This window comes from Caretta caretta, chromosome 1, assembly GCF_965140235.1.
Source record: "Caretta caretta isolate rCarCar2 chromosome 1, rCarCar1.hap1, whole genome shotgun sequence".
NCBI lineage: Eukaryota > Metazoa > Chordata > Testudines > Cheloniidae > Caretta > Caretta caretta.
In genome coordinates, this window is record NC_134206.1 from 299,482,966 (window position 1) to 299,503,614 (window position 20,649).

Sequence of the window (20,649 nt, forward strand, 5' to 3'; positions counted from 1 at the left end):
GTGGGAGACCGTGTCAAAAGCTTTGCTAAAGTCAAGAAACAATACATCCACTGCTTTCCCTTCATCTACAGAACCAGTAATCTCATCATAAAAGGCGATTAGATTAGTCAGGCATGACCTTCCCTTGGTGAATCCATGCTGGCTGTTCCTGATCACTTTCCTCTCATGCAAGTGCTTCAGGATTGATTCTTTGAGGACCTGCTCCATGATTTTTCCAGGGACTGAGGTGAGGCTGACTGGCCTGTAGTTCCCAGGATCCTCCTTCTTCCCTTTTTTAAAGATTGGCACTACGTTAGCCTTTTTCCAGTCATCCGGGACTTCCCCCGTTCGCCACGAGTTTTCAAAGATAATGGCCAATGGCTCTGCAATCACAGCCGCCAATTCCTTCAGCACTCTCGGATGCAACTCGTCCGGCCCCATGGACTTGTGCACGTCCAGCTTTTCTAAATAGTCCCTAACCACCTCAATGGAGAGAGGTAAATAGCCGAGTCCTCCAGAAATCTCAATGGGGACCAGTGCTGTGCAACATATTCATAAATGATCTGGAAAAGGTGGTGAACAGTGAGGTGGCAAAATTGGCAGATGATAAAAAATTACTCTCCCTGGCTCTGGTTCCTCCCAGGTTAGCGGGGGAAGGATAGCTCAGTGGTTTGAGCATTGGCCTGCTAAACCCAGGGTTGTGAGTTCAATCCTTGAGGGGGCCATTTAGGGATCTGTGGCAAAAATTGGGGATTGGTCCTGCTTTGAGCAGGGGGCTGGACTAAATGACCTTCTGAGGTCCCTTCCAACCCTGATATTCTATGAAAACTTACTCAAGATAGTTAAGTCCAAAGCTGACTATGAAAAGTTAGAGGGATCATGAACTAGGTTACTTAGTGACAAAATAGCAGATTAAATTCAATGTTAAGTGCCAAGTAATGCACATTAGAAGAAGTTATCCTAAATATACATACAAAATTATGTGGTTTAAATTAACTGTTACCAAGAAATAGATCGTAGAGTAATTGTGGATAGTTCTCTGAAAACATCTGCTCAATGTGCAGCAGCAGTCAAAAAAGCTAACAATGTTAGGAACCATTAGGAAAGGGATAGATAATAAGAAAAAAAAATATCAAAGTGCCTATATATAAATCATGGTATGCGTGCACCTTGAATACTGTGTGCAGCTCTGGTTGCCCCATCTCAAAAAAATGTTAGAATTGGAGAAGTTGCAGAAAAGGACAGCGAAAATTATTAGGGGTATGGAACAGCTTCTATGTAAGGAGACCACAAGGAGTCTGGTGGCACCTTAAATACTAACAGATTTATTTGGGCATAAGCTTTCGTGGGTAAAAAACCGCACTTCTTCAGATGCATGGAGTGAAAATTACAGATACAGGCATAAATATGCGGGCACGTGAAAAGAAGGGAGTTACCTTACAAGTGGAGAACCAGTATTGAAGAAGGTGGGTGTTTTACCCATGAAAGCTTATGCCCGAATCAATCTGTTAGTCTTTAAGGTGCCACCAGACTCCTCGTTTTTGTGGATACAGACTGACACAGCTACCCCTCTGATACTTGGCACCATGCAAGACACTGAATTTAGCCATATGAAGTGGAAATCCATCAACTTCATTATAGCGGAGCGGTCACCCTGTTCCAACTCAGGAAGGGTTAAAGCCAGCCCTGGGAGAGGGCTGGGGCTGAGAGAAAAGGCTAGGCTGATTGGGACGGCAGCTACAGCTGGGGCCATTCCCTAATCAGGCCACAGCTGAGCCAGGAGCTCGGGCAGACTCTCTCTCTAGTTCTTGAGAGAGAAGGACCTGGCAGCCTGGAGTGGAGCAGGGCAGGGGAAAGTCCAGAGGAGCTGGGGAGCTCCAGCCTGGAAAACCCCTAGGTTGCAGGCCTTGCTAAAGGCCAGGAAAGGTACTGGAGCTACAGAGGTGTAGCCTGGGAATAGGCAGAAGCTGCTGTTCCAACCCCCTTGCCGATGATGAGTGGTTTATAGACTGCAGTCTTCCCAAATGAGCGGGGCTAGATAGTGACTGGCAGTAGCCACTGAGGCAAGGTGGGGAGAGAGGGTTGGGGGTTCTCCTGGGTGGGGAGACCCAGATTGTGGGTTTCTGCTGGGGGGCAGAACCCTGACGTAGAGGGGCACCGAGGTCCGGGAGGGACACGGGGTCCAGAGGCAGGCAAGACGCTGGCCTGAAGAGGGCACTCTGAGCTGGAAGAGCTAATTCCCGAGACAACCAGCAGGAGGTGCCACGCCAGTGAGTCATCGCCTCACTATATTCATGAAAAGAACTTGCACAGATATAGACAGACAGACATCTTCCTCTCCAAGTGCAAACAGATGGACATCATACCAAATGGACTGAAGGTAAAAAAATCCATTGCAATCAACATACTACACTGATCATAGTGAGAGATTGTGCCACACACTCTCAAAGAAACTGAGGAACCCCCTGATCAGCATCCCGTATAGCAAACAGGAGAAGATCAAGAATGACCTCTCAAAACTGGAGGCTGTCATACAAAACCAATCTTCCACACAAACTTCCACATGGCTGGACTTTACAAAAACAAGACAAGCCATTTACAATGCATACTTTACTTCTCTACAGAGGAAAAAGGACAGTAAACTATCTAAACTCCTACATGCCACGGGGCTACAACAGTGGTACCCTTAACTCATGCAACAATATTGTTAATCTATCCAACCACACACTTAGCCCGGCAGAAGAGTCTGTCCTATCTCAGGGACTCCCTTTCTGTCCCACCACCCCCACGCACATGATACAGTTCTGTGGTGATCTGGAAGCCTACTTTCACCATCTCTGACTCAAGGAATATTTTCAACACACCACTGAACAGTGCATTAACCCACAGGAATCCTCCTACCAACACTACAAGAAGACGAATTCTGCATGGACTCCTCCAGTCTGTCATTTCGACCATCAGGACTTCAACATAGAGGGCTTCCACAGATGTGCACAGGCTGAAATTTTGAACAAACAGCATCACTTGCCCGATAACCTCAGCCGTACAGAACACAATGCCATCCACAGCCTCAGAAACATTATAATCAAAGGGGCTGACAAAGGAAGTGCTGTAGGAGTCATGAACAGGAGGCTGCCAGGCAACTCTCCAACACCACATTCTACAGGCCATTATCCTCTGATCCCACTGAGGAGTATGACAAAGAAACTACACCATCTGCTCAAGAAACTCCCTGCTATAACACAGGAACAAATCTACACAGACACACCCCTAGAACTCCGACCAGGGGTATTCTGTCTGCTACCCAAGATCCATAAACCTGGAAATCCTGGGTGCCCCATCATTTCAGGCGTCGGCACTCTTACAGCAGGATTATCTGGCTCTTTGGACTCTCTCCTCAGACCCTATGCTACCAGCACTCCTAGCTATCTTTGAGTCACCATGGACTTCCTGAGGAAACTACAATGCATTGGTGATCTTCCTGAAAGCATCATCCTGGCCACTATGGATGTAGAAGCTCTTTACACCAATATTCCACATGAGGATGGACTACCAGCTGCCAGGAACAGTATCCCTGATGAGGCCACGGAACACCTATGGGTGAGCTTTGTGACTTTGTTCTCACCCATAACTATTTCATATGTGGGGACAATGTATACCTTCAAATCAGCGGCACTGCTATGGGTACCCGCATGGCCCCACAGTGTGCCAACATTTTTATGGCTGACTTAGAACAACGCTTCCTCAGCTCTTGTCCCTCTAGTGCCCCTCCTCTACTTGCACTATATTGATGTCATCTTCATCATATGGAACCACGGGAAGGAGGCCCTTGAAGAATTCCACCTGGATTTTAACAATTTCCACCCTGCCATCAACCTCAGCCTGGATCAGTCCACACAAGAGATCCACTTCCTGGACACTACAGTGCAAATAAGTGATGGTCATATAAACAGCACTTATACCGGAAACCTACTGACTGCTATACTTACCTACATGCTTCCAGCTTCCATCCAGGACACATCACACGATCCTATAGCCAAGCCCTAAGATACAACAGCATTTGCTCCAATCCCTCAGACAGAGACAAACATGTACAAGATCTTTATCAAGCTTTCTTAAAACTACAATACTCACCTGGGGAAGTGAGGAAACAGATTGATAGAGCGAGATGGGTTCCCACAAGTCACCTACAATAGGACAGGCCCAACAAGGAAAATAACAGACCACCACTGTCCATCACGTACAGCCCCCAGCTAAAACCTCTCCAGCACATCATCAACAATCTACAACCTGTACTGGAAAACGATCCCTCACTCTCACAAGACCTTGGGAGACAGGCCAGTCCTCACTTACAGACAGCCCCCCCAACCTGAAGCAAATACTCACCAGCAACTACGCATCACACAACAGAAACACTAACCCAGGAACCAATCCCTGTAACAAACCCCGTTGCCTTCTCTGTCCCCATATCTACTCTAGCGACACCATCATAGGACCCAACGACATCAGCCACACTATCAGGGGCTCATTCTCCTGCACATCTACTAATGTGATATATGCCATCATGTGCCAGCAATGCCCCTCTGCATGTACATTGGCCAACCTGGACAGTTTCTGCATAAAAGAATAAATGGACATAAATCAGACATCAGGAATGGTAATATACAAAAGCCAGTAGGAGAACACTTCAATCTCCCTGGACATTCAATAACAGATTTAAAAGTAGCCATTCTTCAACAACAACAAAAACCCCAGATTTCAAAGAGAAACTGCAGAGCTACAATTCATTTGCAAACTTAACACCATTAATTTGGGCTTGAATAGGGACTGGGAGTGGCTGGCTCACTACAAAAGTAATTTTCCCTCTCTTGATATTGACACCGCCTCATCAATTATTGGGAATGGACCACATCCACCCTGACTGAATTGGCCTTGTCAACACTGGTTCTCCACTTGTAAGGTAACTCCCTTCTCTTCATGTGCTGGTATATTTATGCCTGTATCTGTAATTTTCACTCCATGCATCTGAAGAAGTGGAGTTTTTTACCAATGAAAGCTTATGCCTAAATAAATTTGTTAGCCTTTAAGGTATCACCAGACTCCTCATTGTTTTCATGACTACAGACTAACACGGCTACCCCTCTGATATATAAGGAAAGTTTAAAAAGACTTGGACTGTTCATCTTAGAAAAGAGACAAGGGGGTATATGATAGAGGTCTTTAAAATCATGAATGATGGAGAAAGTGAATAAGGAATAAGACAAGTGAATAAGGAATAAGAACTAGGGATCACTTGCTGATATTAATAGGCAGCAGATTTAAAACAAATATAAGGAAGTACTTCACACAACTCATAGTCAATCTGTGGAATTTGTTACCATGGGATGTTGTGAAGGCCAAAAGTATAACTGGGCTCAAAAAATAATTACGTAAGTTCATAGAAGATAGGTCCATCAATTGGTATTACCCAAGGTGGTGGGGGATGCAACACCATGCTCCTGGTGTCCCTACACCTCTAACTGTGAGAAGCTGGGACTGGATAACAAGGGATGGCTCACTTGATAATTGTACTGTTCTGTTCATTCCCTCCAAAGTATCTGGCACCGGACACTGCCAGAGACAGGATACTGGGCTAAATGAACCTTTGGTTTAACCCAGTGTGAAAGATATAAGAGATCAGAGATTTTCAGCTGGTTGCCTGGCAGATTAGCCTGCTGCATCTGAGAGAAGTGGCTCTGGCACTGGTCTGCTGAGTGACCCTGGGCAAATCACTTCATCTCTCTGTGCCTCTGTTCCCTACCTCATCTATTTACATTATAAGATCTACAGGGCAGGGACCGTTTCCTTTATGCCTAGGTGACATTGCTTAGCACAATGGGACCTTGATCTTGGTTGGGGACTTGAGGCATTATTGAATGCCATAAAAGATGAAAAAACTAAGTGGACACCTTGCTCTCTCTCATCCACAGAAGAAATTTTATGACTACAATAGGGGAACTCCTGAGTCCATTTGAAGTCAAAGGCAAAATTCCCGTTGACTTCAATGGGACCGTGATTTAACATCATGATAAAACAGCCTTCAAAAAGTGATAATCTGTCCACCTCTACCTGGACCATTTGAAAAGTTAACTTTCATGCTTCCATACAATGCTTGCTCATGGTTTGGTAAAATACAAATGATGAAAGAAAACAACACTTACTTACTTGATAGGTATTTTCAAATCATGTTAGTAGAATTTGCACAGTATTGTATTAGTGAAACCCCTGTCGTTAGGAAATAGTATTTTGAAAGAGAGCTGATAATAGGATACAAAGATCCTAATCTGATTAGGTGAGGAGCTGATAATGGAATTTTTTTTTTCCATACCAGGGACTTACATTTTACACTAGCAATGCTGATCTCTTTAATATGATATAATAAAAAGCTGGGCATGGTGTCAGAAATGGAATTTATGTTGCAAAGTCAATAAATTTTGCAGATCTAGGAAGATTAGATTTTAAAATAATGTTGAGGAAAAAAGTATTCCCTAAGGCAGCACCTGTGGGTCTTCTAGTACATTATGTATCGTCTAGGCCCCTGATTCTGGAATTTGTTCCATACAGACAGACACCTGCTCTCTTACAGGGCTCCACTGAAATCAGTGGGGTTCTGCATCGGTGCAGGGTTTTTGTGTGGAACAAGTTGCATGACTGGGGCTGTATTCTGTAAACTTGTTTCCTTGGGTTAGGGATTGTGGGTAAAATCCTGGTCACATTAAAGTCCCATGGACTTGAATAGGGGAAGGATTTCCCCTCTTCTGTTTCTTGTATGGCACAGAGTGCACCAATGCTTAACATTATAGTAAATATTATTTCTAGAGCTAGTCAGGAGTTTTTCAACTACATGTTTTTTCACTGGACAATGCCAATTTGTCTGCCTTGAAACATCCCCTAGGAATGTGTTGACTTTAATGAATTGTTTGTTTAAAAAAAAATTAGAAGAAAAATTGGAAGGAGAAATTGTTCTGTTTTGATGTTTTTGGAATAAAACATTCTAACTTTCAACTAGAAATGACATTAGGTTTTGAATTTTTTTGTTTAATTTTTATCTTAAATTTATTTTAAGAAAACAAAATCTAAATGAAACAATCTGAAATTATAAAAATGATAAATTTCAATCTACCTGAACCATTATTTCCCCTGGGTTTTCTGTTTGTGAAAATTTTTGAAATTTTGACTTCCTGTCCGGATGGCAAAATTTTTCAAACTCTTGACAATTATTATGGAAGAAGACAACCACTTCTTGTCCAGCTTTAATTATTTCAAGCCTGCAATATGCCTGCATTCCTGTCCATCAATTTTCTTACTCTTATTTCAGAGATACCAAAACAAAAATTACACTTTTTTTTTTGGTTGACAACTTCCCTATGCATTTGTGAACAATTAATTTATTGTCATGTTAGTGAAGCTAAAAGTATGATACTGTATTGACATATGAGTGATTCACTAAAGTCTGGAATTATCCGTTCTGAAGTGCCAGAGAGTTACTGATGACAGGTTCAAAAAAATGAATAAGGAAGGGTTTTTTCCTTAATGAAACTATGAATCTCTCAGCAGTAATGTTGCTGCAGCAGCTTTCCAGCTTTTCACATGCTGGAAGTTGAGCGCATGTGGCATCTTATAGGAAGGTCCCTTTTCAAAATAGGCCCTAAAAGAGGAGAAGCGACCTGAATGACGACGGCTCCAGAGTTATAGCCAATCTCATTTTAAAGAAAAAGCACTAGTAGTACCTGAAAGTCAAAGCTTTGATTGGAAAGGGAAAAAGCTACTATTTACACCATAGTCAGAGGGCAAATCTCAAGGGGAATCTACTGCCATCGTCATCTTTTTATTATTTTTGTATTACTAATATGGGACGGAACATACCACTTAATGTAGTAGAGTCCGTCTTTGTCTTATTATATTACCATCTAAAGGTTGTTCATCACTGACAAAGGCCACAGTATGATGTAAAATAATCCCAATAGCAACTATTGGCCTGTTAGATTGGTGACCAACAGTTCAAGCTTTGCTAATATGATGTAATATGATGACTAAAATGCAGTGTGATGAAACTGGTGATTTTTCTGAAGTTTTATTTTTGGGGGGGCCGGGGGTACTCAGGATAAGGATGATTATGATGAACACAACAGTATTTTAGGAATAACAATTACTCACATGAGCAGTCCAGTTGATTTCATCCATTGACTTCATGGGAATACTCAAATGAGAAAGGAATGATTATGAGTAAAAGGTTACAGGATCTTGCCCTTAATTCCTGCATACAGAGTTTCGTTTTTTTCAATTCTGAAGGATTAAAAGGTGGTTGACAAAGTAAGAGGGGGTCACTCAGCTCCCTCTGATATGCAGGTATTATACTTCTGAGGTGGAAGGTAGCGGCTCTTTAGTGGCAGCAACAGTACATCACAGGATTTTAAGGTGGGGAAAACAACAAACAACTAGTTTTCGTATTTCCCTTACAATTTTAGGCCAAAATTGGCAAAAATAAGAGCCTAAATTTAGGATCCTAAACCTATATTTAAGCAGCTAAATAAGTGGCCTGATTTTGGTAAGTACTGAGCACCCAGCAGCTCCTACTGAGGTTAGCAGTTGGTCGTGTAGAGTTGTATTTTAAAAAAAATCTTGGCCTTAATCTTAACCTTTACTGGCCTTTTCATTTAGTATCCTGGCAAGCTCTGACTCTGTTTAACCACCAGCGGCATAAACAAATGACACACTAATTTTGAGTTCACTAACATTCTCAACAGCCCAGCAAGGGGATTTAGTTTAATTATTATTTGTATTACCAGAATGCTTAGGAGCCCTAATCACGGACCACAACCCCCATTGTGCTAGGTGCCCTACAAATACACAACAAAAGCTGCCCCAAACAGCATGCTGAGCTCGGAAGGATAGAGCTCTTGTCCTTCATGTGAGAGAGAGGCTTGACAATGACAATCAAGCAAATCTAATTCAGTTCAAATAGGTAGGTGCATCTTGGCTTTTTTGTCATTTGGTTTTATATTTGTCCTACCTTTCCCTATAGCATGAGGGGTTTGCCTCTGCTGCAGGCATGATACTGGAATTGATGGACCAAGGTCTAGCCCTCGTTGGCAAGTAGAAAGATAACATAGTCCTGGGTGCTCTTTTTAGAAATCTAGTGTATCCCCCTGTACGTGAAATGGAATCTCCTCAGGCATTTAATAACTCAGCAACAGCTGATCCTGTGCTGGCAAGTATGGCTGCTGGATTGCTTGGGGAATCTCAGAAGAAAAGTGTTGGCAGTAGCAGTGGACGGGTTTCTTTCCTCTGACTTATTAGCAGCCAAGTAAACTGCCTCCAGTGGCAGTGAAGAGTCACTCCATCAGAGGCCTTGTTTCTACGCCTTGGTCAGAGAGAGTGGAGGCCACATCCTGTGAGATCTGACCTCAGGTTCACCACCTCTTCCACAGAAGTAGATGCCAGGCATAACGTGTACTCCAGCTACCACTCAGGTAAGCCATCCTCAGCTCAGGAGATAAAGTTCTGTTGGCTGTTCTGAATGCCAGTACTATGGGAGAAGAGGAGGATGCTCGACAAGGGAAATTTTACTTAAAAGAGTTTGTTGAAGTCTTTCCTTTTTACCCCAACCATCATCCTTTCCTTACCTACTCCATTCTCTTTCCTCTATGATGCCTGGCTTTTGGACTATCTAGATGGGAGGGCAGGAAATGGCATCTGCCCATATATGCTCTCAGACTTTCGCTATTCTTTGCCTCCTTGCTCTGTGGTAAACAGCATCTTAAAGTCAGCTGTTCTGTACTGCCCACAGGGTGGGAGAGTAGGGGGATGCTTGGTAAAATATGGATGTGCATAAGTCTTGATATTTGGCATTTAGCTTAGTTACTGTCTACCAATGCTGCATGCAGTGTTGGATTTTCCTCTTCTCAAAGCAATGGGTCTGACCCAGATGGAATATTTGGTAGCTGATACAAGTCGTCTTTACCATCTCCCTTGGAAGAGCCAATTAGGGTAGTCTGGGTGGGGATAATTTTTCTTCCCAACCCTGCCATGGAGAGCAAGGAAGGGGGTGCTGAGGGTCAGAAGGGTTCTTTCGTCTTTTCTCGTGTGACTGAGAAGTAGGACAGCTTAGGTCTGATGGCTCAGAGGTCATCAGGTCTTCTGGCAGCTGGAGCAATAATTGATTATTGCTTCCCACCTCTACCTTTCTGTTTCTTTGGAAATTTCAGATTTCCTGTGAATTTTTCCTGTTCCAAAATTAAATGAAAAGGGGGTGGGTGGGAGAGAGAGCTATTTCCTGCCAAACAAAATTCTAAAAAACATTTTGTTTCATGTCGATCCAAACATTTCATTTCAATAAAATAAAAATGTTTCATTTCAATTTTGACATTTAAAAATTCAAATTATATTTTTATAATTGTTTGGTTTTTTTAATTGTATTTTATAAATGTCATTTTGAAGTGGAAAATCAAACCATCTGTTCTGAAGCAGTCTGTTCTGACCATATCAGAATACTCCATTCTGCTTTGTCTAAATAAAATGTCAGAATCAACACAGTTCCACGGAACATTTCAATGAATCAGCATTTACCTTATGAAAAAACATTGTCAGGAAATTTCCAAGCAGCTCTACTAGTCACTCAGCAGCAGACCCACTCTGAATATTTTTTGACTGTAAATATTACATAGACTCTAAGGCCAGAAGGGACCATCATAATCATCTATTCTCACCTCCTGCACATTGCAGGACACAGAATCTCACCCACCCACTCTTGTAATACACCCCTAATCTCTAGCTGATTTAGTGACTCCTCAAATCATGATTTAAAGACTTCAAGTTACAGAGAATCCACCATTTACACTACTTTAAACCTGCAATGTGATTAATATAATTTGTCTGAACACGAGTATTACAATTTTCAGAGTAACAGCTGTGTTAGTCTGTATTCGCAAAGCTGTAGCTCACGAAAGCTTATGCTCAAATAAATTGGTTAGTCTCTAAGGTGCCACAAGTACTCTTTTTCTTTTTGAGTATTACAATATTTACTATCTGGCAGAGGTGGTAGATAGAAGGGTGGGTGAGTTAGTTTTTTCTGAATGATACCAAGTACAAACAAAATAGTGTGCTGGCAAATGGTATTAACATTGTGTCTAACAGACATATTATTAATAACCATAGTTCATATTGTTATAATTCCAACAAAGGGAATAAACCACAAGAACAAAGAACCTTATGCTGCAATAAACCACAAGAACAAAGCTCAACTGTGGGCTATAACTGTAACCTTGCAATCAGCATATGCAAATACTTCTATTTGTAATAATGCATAACTTTTAAAATATTTTTTTCTTACAAGAAGAGGGATTATCTCACTAGTGTTTGCCACCTTTTCTCCATAGGTTATTATTTGTGTATTACTAAAGCTTATTCGTTGGAAATATGTTAATAGTTTAGAAATGAAATTGGGATTTTGAAGTATCTGATACCCTTTTAACACATTTGTGCTGTGCCTTAAGCAATAGTACTGGTTCTAAAACACAACCAGGTTCAAAAAATGTGGCTTTCATTACAGTGTATGTGTCTGGATTACAAGCTAGAAAACTGTCACTGATTGCTGGGGTATAACTGACCACTGCATATGATAAACACACGATTGATTGATTGAATGTGACCTGGTTGTGTTTGAAATGTCAAAGAAAAAAATTGAGTTGTCATATTATGTTGTGTTCTTGTTTGAGAAACAGACAAATATTATAACTAATGACAGCCTACCAAGGGTTATCTCAAGAATGTAGGGAATATTAATCATATGTGGTAGATCCACATTGATTCATCTTTGGTTATAAGAAGTAGACAGGGAAATAACATTATATGCTTTGCAATGTGTTTTTTTTTTTTTTTTTTAAAAGAGGCACTTCTTTAATTACACAGGTCCATCCTCTGTGACGGTCTCATTTTTCACTATGAAAATCTGGCTACTCTACCCAAGAGATGACACTTCCTGCCCCCCAGTCTTCATAGTGCCTCCAATCTCTCTGAGGATGCATACATCAGGACTTAGTCCCTCAAAGATTTCACAGCTTGCTCCTCATCATTTGGTCTGAAAGAAGAGGGAGGAGCCAGCTGTAATAGTTATCCTGTATGGGTCCCTTCCACTTCAGTTTTGGTAGCTAGCCCTGGAGAAGCTGCCCTGGTTCATAGTGTGTGAAATCGGTGATGGGGAAGGCTTACTGGCTCTGCAGTCTTAAGGCTATGCAGTAAGAAGCAACTCTCTTGATAAGCAAAGAAACATGGGAGTGAGTTTTTTAGTACTTTATAAATCAGTTGAAGTATATTATGTTTTATTTATGATTATTTTAAATATATTTGAATTTTTATTATACATATTTTTCAAAGATCTATGGATTCCTGAGGGGAGAAAAGTATCTCAAAAGAATACTGGGGACGACCTGATTGGCTGAAGAAATGACAATTATTCATAATCTAGTTGAACTAACTCTCTAAGGGACCAACTTGGCATAGAATTCCAAAGTTTTATGCATGGTCTTATTGCAGAAGGTTATAGGGAAATGATTTAGGGTTGCCTTTTCTGGAGAACAGATCTTTCCAGAAGCTCAGGAAAAGACAATGACGATGATATTGTGAGCAGAAAAGGGTTTCTAATGGTACTGAAAATATTTTTAATTTAGTCCAAAGAAGAGTGTTGCCATTTCCATTAGGGAACAGTGTCCTGAGCTGGAAAAAGGCCCAATTTCCATCCTAGACTTAATTTCACATTTTCAAACTTGACCTCAGACTAAATTTTTTAAAATTCAGAGTAATGTTACCACTTTTTCAACAAAAACATGGGACAACATGCAGTGGTGTCACTAGGCATGGTGTCACGTAGCAGCTCAAGGGGTGCCTGCTATATTATTACCCGCCATCACTGTTCATCAGATTTAATGTGGACTTGTTAGCAAGTGTATTAGTATATGTTATGTTCATATATATTTTTTGATTTGTGGAAATAATTCAATTAGTATTTGTAGGGGATTGGTGAGGGGTAAAGGGGGTCCTAAAATATTCTTGGTTAGGGCTCTCAGTGGATTAGCATTGCCTCTGCCTCCATGAAAGGAGTAAGAACACCTCTAATACACCTGCATGGGCTACCCTAGAATTTGGGTCTGGGTAAGACTCCTTCTGCTCCCACTCCAGATCAAGTGGGCAGAGACTGGGCAGAGCCTTGACTCCATTTCCCCATTGACTGTCCAGTGCAGCTGAAATGACAGGGAGGTGACTGTTGAGGGTGGAAATGATCATAATGAAATTTTGCTGCACTGTATACTGAATGTCTGAATCCAATTAATTTGAAATGGCAGCTGGTGACAAGCACACACTAACCCAGCCACTGAGTAGCCGGCTGCTATTGTGAAGCTTCTTGATCTTTTGAGAACATGGAAAACAAAATTACACCTTTCTAAACAAGAGGCAACCAGTTGTATATGACAGTTGTGCACAATGGGTAATGTTTTCAGCAAATGTTTAATTACAATAGACCGGTGCCTAAATTGTCATAATTAATATGAACCTGTGCTAGAGTTCACAGCAGCCAAGACACTTTATACTGGTGGATCACTCTCTTTGAAATACTCTGCACTCAAATGGCAGGAAAAGCTGCTATTAGAAATCTCTGTAATAGCTTTTATGAAAGCTATGGCTAATTTAGAGCCCAATTAAACTCAGAAATCCAATTATTTCTGAATAACATAATTGCAAGAAAGTGCATACTTACAATGCTAGCTACTAACTATTATGGAAGATGCTTTTAATAAAAGAAAAATCAGTTCTGTACCAGTGAAAAAATGTTTGTAGTTATCAAGATGGCCTGCAGATTTTGGAATTCTTCTCAGTCACTATGGTACGTCAAAAGTAAGAAATCCCACATTTTGGTCCCATGCATGTTTTAGTATATGTATTTTCTAACTCCAAATGGAGAACAAAGAAACATATTAAAGCGGAGCCATTTAAATGAATATCTGAATAAATATTCTCCCTTCAAACCTCTAAAGTACATCTACACTGCAAACACCTCACTCATGGCCCTGGCTATGCATCTGCTCAGGTTTGTAAGGGGCAAAGGTAGCTCTTATTCCCTTGTGTGGGCTTTCTGTATCTCCGCTAGCAGCACAGGGAGGAGTCCTTTGAAGGACTGCAACTCCCCTTCCTATACAGGTGGTCAGAGGCAGGGAGTAAGCAGAGCCTTAGCTCCACCCCTCCAACCACTGATCCAGGTATAGGGCTGCTGAAGATTACTTCCTGCCTGAAGCAATGGGGAAACAGGAACTGGATTGTGACTCTCCAAGTCACTGGCTGGTCCCCAGTCTGCCCATACATGCTGCTTTTTACCCAGGGCTTGTGGCAAAGCCACAGTGGAGTCTAATATGGGCTAAATATATTGCTTGAATGTATTGGGTTAACTCCTGCTGTCCCTTACTGAGGGTCAGATCATATCATTCTTATTTATGCAGTGAATATAGGCAAACCCACAAAAAAAGATGCAAACGGTGAGGGAAGGTAGAGAGTTTCAGCCCTTTTTTGCACCATTTCACAGAAACCCCTACCTATAATTTTGCACATTAGGGACTCTATAGTTCCTGGGAGAGTGTGGATGAGGAGGGCCTATGACTAGAGGAGAATTCCTCTCTGTGGCATCATTAATTTCTAAGGCAGACAATGTCTTCAATATCTTATACAGAATCCTCACGCATGCTATCAAACTCTCTCATCTCCCCATGGGAACTTTGAGCCTGGGCAGGGAACTAATGGGAGCATGGCTGCCAAAGGAGCTGGACTGCCATGAGTTTGAAGTAGGCCTGAGAAATAGCACAAAGCTACTGGACCTGCAGGTAAATGTACTGGTCATCTGAGGATGCTCAAGATCTGCAAGACTCACCCATGGATCTTGAGACAGCCGCAAGTGAGAAGGGTACTGATCCCTGCCAACTCCATAGGGCAGGTAAAAGCATACACTTCCTCTACCTCAGGAGATGATTTGGAAGAAAGCCCACAAGCTGAAATTCATGTTCCTGTGAAGTTTTTACCTTAGGAGACCACAGTTTGGCTTTCAGTCCTTATTCAGGCAAAACTACAGCTGAAGTTAACTGAAGTTTTGCCCGAGTGAGGACAGAATAGGACAGCAGGATTTGGCCTGCTGCTGCTAAATTTCATTCTTGCTGATCTACATTATTTTATAACACATGGTGTGACAATATGAGACAATAGGAATAAAATATTATACATGGGTGGGGGGGAGGGGGGAGAAGAGAAATGTCCTGATAAAAGATTAAAATCTGTAAAGATCTGTAAAATATCTTATCCATGTAGCCAAACAGAAAGAGATTTCATGAGACTCTTGAGCCCCATTACACAAAAGAATAAATCTGTTCAAACGAATAACATGGTTTAGCAGCAAGGTTATCTGTTTAACATGCCTCTGCTGTACATACAGCTTTGTGCACAGCCTCTCCCAGTTTGATGAGAGCCAAGGTCATTGAAGCTAAAATGCTTTGTCTGTTTTTTTTGTTTTGTTTTTTTTTAAAGATATCTGAATTATGAGCACTTAAACTATCTGTACAGAGCTGACAGGAAGAATTTATTATTTCAATTCTGGAAACAAGATAAAAGAAATGAAATAAAGTCTAACTTCAAAGTGTAAATTAGGGAAGGAAAGTGTTCATCTTCCAAGAGCGTGTAAACTGCTATCTATTTGCCATGCTTAGACATGCCATCTTTTGTTTTATACATGTTGTGAAATAATTGCCCTAAAGGGAATCAGATGTATTAAATGTAAGGTATTAGTTTTGCATATTGATTTTTAGAAGGTCAGTGGCCTTTTAGGACTTAAACAGGGCATAACAGATTTTTCTTCTATGAATAGTGCCAATGATCCTAATTTGAAACTATTTCGGCCCTAGAAATATTTTTTTCTTTGCTGCTAATACTTTTAACATGGGGGAATATTTTAAAACATCAAAGGTATATGGAAGATTTCTCCAAGGATGATCAAATCAATTATTGGGAAAAGGTTACACAAATCAAATGCATCAGTATTTTGTCCTTGGTAAAACAAACTAAAGAAATTATATTGAAGAAATCAAATTATGATACTAGTGGAAAGCATAATGCTTAATATAGTTGGCAGAACCCTGCCAGAATCCAGTGCCGGTGAATTGAAGGTCTCTCTAACCAAGTGCTTTGTTGTGGGTTTTTTTTTTTTAATTTGGTATCAGCATCATGTTAAATTTACATGTTTAAGTTATAATTAGCAAGCCTGATTACAAAAATCAACTATCATTTTAAAATATAAATTAACATAAAATGACAAGCATTAAAAGTTAATATCAACTCTTCTCATTTATTTTTGCATTCAAATGAATCTTATTACATTATTTAGTTCATCTAAATATCAGTATAATTTTCAGCTAATATAGGATGAGTACCATAATCTTCTTTCACTACCCCTCCATTATCTCTTCTGTGTCTTTCCAGTTTGTGTAATCTAATACAATACTTTAGAATGATATTATTTTCATGTTAAGTTAACTTGAGTATAGAAAAATAGTTTTGATGCAAATTACCCCTTTGGTGCCCATGTGCTGCTTTGATTCTACTTCTGCTGGTACAACTTATAGCTTCTCTTAGATCAGTAGGACACAGCAGTGAAATGTACAGAAAGAAGCAGTATCTGAATTTAAACAAGCAAATCAAGCCAATTGGCTTAGAATTATGATGGTTGGTTTTCTAATGCATATTCAGAGTAGGCTGAAAAGAAAGTATGAAATTTAATTGTACCATAAAACTGTCCAGAGGAAAACATTGAATATCAAGCAGGGTAACACTCCTTCAGTAGTGATAATCTCTGGGAAGTTTTTTATTTTAGGAAGTTGTTTCATTTTTAATGCTATATATCTGGACAAAAAACGTAATTCTCAGAACCTATCCTTTGAAAAAAAAAAAAAGTAGCATGAGAGTGGATAATAAAATATAATGGGCCAAATTCATTCCAGGGAATGGAAACAGCAGGTTTCTGCACCTTCTCTGTATTCAGAATTTCTCTATTCAGCATATGGAATAAAGAATTAAGACGAGTGAAGGATCTCACTGAGTGCTCCTCTGTGTTCATGACAACATATGTAGAACATCCTTCAAGACAGTGGCGCGAGGCCTACAGAAGTCTGTGAGTTGCAAAACATCTAGGTCCCAACTAATTACATGCAAGGCTCCTCCAGAGAATTTAAATGTCTCATGAACCTGCAATTGTGTCAACACTTTAACACATCTAGGGCTTATATAGTTCTCACTAAAATCCATCACTAATTTGTATTATATACATGCGCACAATAATTTTGTGCATCTCTTCTTTGTTCATCTTGAAGAAAAATAAAATGAATAGCTCATACGTATCAAATATAGTTTTCATACCCACATCACGTAGCATCCTGCATAGCCACCTAGAAGTCCTTGGATAATAATGCTTATTCTCTTCTGTAAAATGCTTTGAGAACTACGTCTGACAAGTACTATACGTCATGATTCAAAGCTCATTTAAGTCAATGGCAAGACTCCCTTTGACTTCAGTGGGGTTTGACTCAAGCTCTGTTGGAGCTAAATATTATTATTACTTATTGCCTATGCAAAGGTGAAGACATTTCTACTGCTACTTATAAAGAACAAATAAATTAACTATCCTGAATATGCTTGTCGCATACAGTGTCAACAACAGATTTTTAATTCTCATAAGCACCACCTGAACATTATTTCTTCATTTTAATGTACAAATGAACTATGATGATTGACTATGATGACTGCTAGTGACTGAAGATGTCAAGAAGACAGGGAAACGATGCTACCTATGTAAAATGTTGACACTGCTTCCCCTCTAAGTAGAAAGGAAGGGGAAGAGTTGTCACACCTGACTTTTTCTTCCTGATGCTCTCTGAAATGACAGACCCTGTTTTGGAGTCAGTAGGCTTATCTGATCAGCCTCTTTCTTAAGATTAAGATGATGCTCTTCCCACACCTTTTACAGCTACCTTTTTCTGTGTGACAGTACTGAGAAGAGAGTCTAAGATTATAATAGATTAATCTCATTGTTAATGCCAGAAGATCGAGCGACGTGATCGTTCCCCTCTATTTGACATTGGTGAGGCCTCATCTGGAGAACTGTGTCCAGTTTTGGGCCTCACACTACAAGAAGGATGTGGAAAAATTGGAAAGCATCCAGCAGAGGGCAACAAAAATGATTAGGGGACTGGAACACATGACTTATGAGGAGAGGCTGAGGGAACTGGGATTGTTTAGTCTGCGGCAGAGAAGAGTGAGGGGGGATTTGTTAGCTGCTTTCAACTACCTGAAAGGGGGTTCCAAAGAGGATGGATCTAGACTGTTCTTAGTGGTAGCTGATGACAGAACAAGGAGTAATGGTCTCGAGTTGCAGTGGGGGAGATTTAGGTTGGATATTAGGAAAACCTTTGTCACTAGGTGGGTGGTGAAACACTGGAATGTGTTACCTAGGGAGGTGGTGGAATCTCCTTCCCTAGAAGTTTTTAAGGTGAGGCTTGACAAAGCCCTGGCTGGGATGATTTAGTTGGGGATTGGTCCTGCTTTGAGCAGGGGGGTGGACTAGATGACCTCCTGAGGTCCCTTCCAACCCTGATATTCTATGATTCTATGAATCTCAACACATGAGGTTCCATTTGAAAAAGTATCTATATTTAAATAGTCACATTCTGACACACTCTGGCTCAGAAATACTGCAAGAATCACCTTCCTTGAGATTTTTCAGTGCTGGCTGAAAATAGGAAGTGCAGAGCTGCATGAAAATGACCTGGCTATTGTTGGTTGTTGTGATTTCAGAGAAAAATCTCAGACTGGAGTGTTTTGGTCTAAGTGGTTCTGAAGTAGTACAGACTTTCTCAGATAAGATATTTTTCCCCATGAGAAATGGAGTGTTTCAATTTCTAAGAAAAAAATCCATTGGGACTCATATGACTGTAGCCATCCACCTTCATCCTATATAGAGAATACATTTGAAATACAAATTTTATCTTCCCAGCTTTCTGCCAGGTCAAGGGTTATAGCAACCCTGTAGATGACTACTGAGAGCTGTGGGAGATGTTCCAAAACTGGCCTAAAGATGCATAACTTGCTGACAAAAAGAATAATTTAACCAGCACTGGTCTCAAAGCCTCTGATACAGACCTTTGTGTACTAAACATCCTTAGAATAAGAAATTCTTAACTAATATTAGTCTACATGATTTTTTTATTGGGTTCCATGATTTGAATGCATCTTGGATATTTAGAATATGTGAAGAGGTATTTAAGGATTAAACTTTCATTTTGGCCTCTTGTTTTTCAGTATGCAAGGACAGAGAACAGCCTACCTGTCAAATCTGTTAGAAATAATATCTAATTGTGAGATACCTGGGTCTTTTCACCACCAGCCTATTGCTTAAAATCCAGCACAGTATCCAATAATATTAGTCTCCAAAAGCTGGTAGTAATGTTTTGTGGCCTGTGATAAATAAGTAAGTTGTATCAGTCTACTTCTTAGTGGGAAGATAATCGCACCTGTATTAATTGGACACCAATGGCTGATTCTCAGCACAAATGCAAAATATTTAAATGGGCCTGGAGAGCAATTCAACCCAAAAGGTAGTCCCCCCTCCTACCCCGAGCATGTTTTCTCTGAGACAAAGGATAGTTTGCAGAAGTTCCATGTCTGGAACAAAGGATAATAGGCTTCTCACTCTAGTGCTTTGCAAGAGTACTAAATATATTTTCAAAGAAAAATTGTATATTGATTGTATATTTTTCTTCATATGCTAAGAGGAGAAGAAAACATTATTGTTGGTTTATTCTAAATCCCTTACACTTCATTTTATTTCTAGCAGGCGTTAAGATTTTAGAGAAGACCTTTGTGCCCTATGTTTATCCACACATCTAAAGTCTAAAGCTACTTGGTCCCTGCTCCAAAGAGCTGACAGTTTAAAAGAGACAAAATATACAAAGATTATGCAGAAGAGTAAGGGAATAGGGATACAAAAATAGAAGTGAAGTATTCAAGGTGATGATTAGTCACATTTTCATAACATAATGTTTGAGATCACAAAGACTTTGGGGACTTTTTGTTAAGCTGTATAAACCATTTCCAAATCCCCTTGGAACTTACTATAATGAGTAAGGCTATGATTTAGTCATGGAGTCAGTGACTTCCAGCGACCTCTACGATTTCAGCCTGCAGTAATTGGGAGCTGTAGGGTCCCCTGCCACCTGCAGGGGCAGGGAGCTGTGGGGTACCCCCCACTGCCTCTAGTGGCCCCTGGAGCTCCAAGCTGCCACAGGTGGTGGGGTACCCTGCAGCTCCCAGCTACCGTAGGGGGAACCCCCAAGCTCCCAGCTGCTATGGGTCCCTGGAGCTGTGGGCAGCATGGGTACCCCACAGCTCCTGGCTCCTGTGGGCAGTGGGGGCACCCCACAGCTCCCAGCCACTGTGGTTGTGGGGGAACCCCTGAGGTCCCAGCCTCTGTGGGCCCCGGAGTTGTGGGTGGCAGGGGTACCCTGCAGCCCCCAGCTGCTGCAGATGGCTCCGAGCCCGTGTGCAACTGCC